The following is a 3,424-nucleotide window of genomic DNA, read 5'->3' on the forward strand; positions in this document are numbered from 1 at the left end:
CCCCCCGATCTAACCGCAGCCGCGCTGCTGTCTCTGCTGCCAGCCACTGCACGAGAAAGAGTCAGCCCATGATCAGCTGATAGGAGCAAGCACTTTCATTATTACACACTCCTGCATGACACCAGGCTAAGAGACCCTACAAAGGTCCCCTCTGCAGCAGAGACCCAGGCCAAGCCAGTATGTCCCAGTCCAGCCCACTACAGACAGGCTGGTCTCAGGCACACTGGGTTGAAGACTCCCCTGCCAGCCCCATCAAGTGCCCACCTCCCAGCCCAGGCTGGCTCAGCATATCCCCAGGCTCTGGGCAGCATCCAACACCCGCAAGTCTCTTCTGCCCAGAAAGGGTGATGTGAGGGACAAGAAAGGCTGCAGAAATACCAGAAAACCTCCCCAAAAGAGCACAAAGCCATCAAAGCGGGCTCCTGACTGTCCTGCTAGATTTTTCCAGCTGTGGATGATCTTTCTCCCATTCAGAGAGGAGTTGGAAACATGTTCTAGACAACTGAAGAGATGGGGCAAAGCGAGCTCCCAGGTGAGGGAGGCTTTCACCCTCTTCCTCATGGGAACCACTTGTCTCCATCACTCGGGTCCCAGCTGCAGTGCTCAGGGAGGCAGGCGAGCTTGGCTGCAGGCAGGGGAAAGCCGTCCGCGTTGACTTTGGCAGTGCATTTGTCTACACTGCCTTAGCAATTTCATGTCCACAGATTAAATAACATATCCCCAGCTTGGAGACAGGAAAGCTGGCTTTGCGGCAAAAGCTCCAGCCCCCCCTCCACTGGGTTCTGCCACCACCTCTGCCACTGACCCTGGGCACCTTGCTTGGCCTTTGGTATGGCCATCATCACCTTGGATGGCAGCGAGGGCTGGGAGGTCCCAGAGATGTTGAGGAGATCACAGGGGCATCGTGGCCTGAGGCATTTTGGCTGGGAGGGGTGCTTTCAATGAGGGGACAGGCATAATTGACCTCCCCAGGAGGTCTCAAGGCAGAGATCAGTAACACTTACCAGGGCGCCTACCTGCTTTGTGATGCTCTCCCCTGGGGATGGCTGCAGGCAAGCAAGAGAAAGAGGAGGGAGAGAAAAAGGCAAGCAAGAGAGAAGGAGAGAGAGACTGAGAGAGACACACACACAGAGCAGGGGCCAGGGTCAAAAGTTCCCCCCTAGCTATTTCTGGCCCTTCCTAGGAAATGCGCTGCAGTCCCGTTTCCTTTCCTACTCACCAACACATCCACTCTTCCTAAAGGTCAGGAATCCCTCGAAACCCAAGGCAGAGCTGGGAAAATGCTCAGGTATAAAGGGGGATGTTGTCCTGCCTCCCAGCAGCCACCCACCGCATAGGACTGCTGCCATGGATGGAGAGTGCCCAGACAAACCCTGTGCCCACTCTGCCCCCAGCAGGCACCAGGTGTGCCCCACACCTCCAGGATCCCATCCAGATCCTCCAGAGCCCGCAGTCAGGACATAAACAACGGGGCAGGCCCAACGCAGCCCCGCACTCAGCCTGGCCACCAGCAGGCACAGCTCTCCAAGACAAACCCAGCCCACAGGGCTAGCAAAGGACCCCAGCGAGAGCAGAGCAGGGGTGCGAGAAGCTCAAACACCAGGCAGATTTGGTGAGATGCCACTGGAGTCCATGGAGAGCTTTGAAATGGGTCTGAGGACAGGAATTACCTTCCCGGGTGGGGAAGAGTGTCTGGACCTCAAATATAGGGAACTGGGGACAGCTTGTTGTGGTGCCTGGGGGTGGCTGTGTGGCTTATGGAAGTCTTTGGGGGATGCAGGGGACCCCACAGACCAGGCTGCTCTGGTCCCCACAGTGGGACTGGGGATGCCATTTTCAGCAACAGGACAGGGCAAACCCCTTTCAACTTCCTCCCAAAACCGCAGTAACGGTCTCAGCTCGAAGCTAGCATGTTTTTCCCAGTGATAAGTGCCCAAGGAGGCTGGCAGGGGCAGTGGGTTGTGTGGGCAGAGATTAAACCCGGGGCAGATAACCACCACAGGGCCCCAGGGCAGGCAGCAAGCTCTGCTCCTACTCCATCCTCTCACTCCCTTGGGCTCATGTGCTGCACTCATGCGCTTGCAGCAGGCCATCCCCTAAATCCACTTTTCAGGTAAGACCCCTGCCCAGCTACAGGGTGCACAGCCCAGACCCCCATGCGGGGCATGGTCACCCCGGCACTGCCAGCCTGCCAAGCCCGGAGCTGAAACCCAGCCAGGGCCTCCTTTCCCCAGTGCCTGCCCCAGCAAGCCTTGGCACACGTCCGGAGGAAGAAGGAAGGGCGGCTGCATCAGCCTCAGGCAATGCCGGTCTCCCCGTCACCACGTGCCCACTCTGCCCGCCACCATGGGCATAGCCGGGCTGGGAACAAGGCAGGAGGGCTGCTCTGCCGGCAATATGCTGCCTGGTGAGCCCCGCTGCGCCACGCTTCCCAAGTCTCCGCCCCAGGCATTGACCTGCTCCGGACACCATTCCATGGCCCTGCCACCTCCAGAGCCCTGATGTGGCCCAGAGCAGCCTGTCAAGGGAGCACGGCTACCTGCCCAGCAGGCATCCCTGTGCCCATCCTCCCCAGGACGGGGCGAACGGAGATGGGGCACCCAGCTGTGTTCCTGCTGTCCAGAGAGGACAGGGTGGAAAGGGCTGTGCGTCTCTCTGTCCCCGGCTGCTCATTAAATGTCCCCAGGAGGGACAAAAGAAGGGGGTTACAATAATAAGAGCTGCAGACGAGCGGCCTTGGGCGCCCCGAGCCAAAGGCACATCTGGTAGAGCCATCTCCGGGCGTACAAGAAACGTCCCCGGCTCTGGCCAGGGAGGGAAGGCCTGTGGCGCCAAGAGACCCCAGAGTCCAGGCTGGTCACGTCCCACCTGCCTATCCCAATAACCCCACAAGCTCCTCTTCCCCGAAAGCTCCAGCTCCAGGAGTCCTGTGACAGCTGTGCTGCCCCAACTCATGGTTGTTCAGCCATGGGCAGCCCTGCAGCCAGCAATGCTAAGGGGAACAGCACCAAAATGGGGGGATGCCATTACTCCCAGCACAGGACCCCTGTGGTTTTGGGGGTGAGGGACTCACACCCTGAAGCCCCCAGGCAAAGAGAGACCCATGCCCAGCGCAGAACAGGGTGACCCATCCCACCCAGTGTCCCCAAAGCCCTGCCAGACACCCACAGCTCACAAGAGGAACTCACCAGCTCATAGTTAACAGCAGGAGAGCAGGGGGTCACAGCCTGCAAGGAAGCAGAAAGAGGGCCAGGATTAGTCCCTGCAGCCCCCAGCCCAGCAGGGGGCATGAGAAGGGGCCAGGCTCCACCATCCATCCCCTCTCCCAAGCAAACCCAGTGCCCACCCAAGGGGACGACAGGGGCAGCCATGGCCCACAGTCCTGCCACCCCAGGCAGGAGCACAGGCAGCATCCCGAGGTCAG

General features: G+C 59.6%; 1 protein-coding gene across 1 annotated transcript in view; it reads right to left on the reverse strand.

Moving 5' to 3' along the window:
• Positions 1-3,224, reverse strand: part of LOC104497519 (tensin-like) — a gene marked incomplete at its 3' end in the record, with an annotated part of 33,554 nt that extends 30,330 nt beyond the window's left edge. The window contains exons 1-2 of the mRNA XM_010140782.1: positions 3,189-3,224; positions 1,005-1,046 (exon numbers count right to left, since the gene is read on the reverse strand). The remainder of the gene's footprint in view (positions 1-1,004; positions 1,047-3,188) is intronic.
• Positions 3,225-3,424: the final 200 nt, after the last annotated feature.

This window comes from Buceros rhinoceros, unplaced genomic scaffold (assembly GCF_000710305.1).
Source record: "Buceros rhinoceros silvestris isolate BGI_N320 unplaced genomic scaffold, ASM71030v1 scaffold24077, whole genome shotgun sequence".
Taxonomy (NCBI): domain Eukaryota; kingdom Metazoa; phylum Chordata; class Aves; order Bucerotiformes; family Bucerotidae; genus Buceros; species Buceros rhinoceros.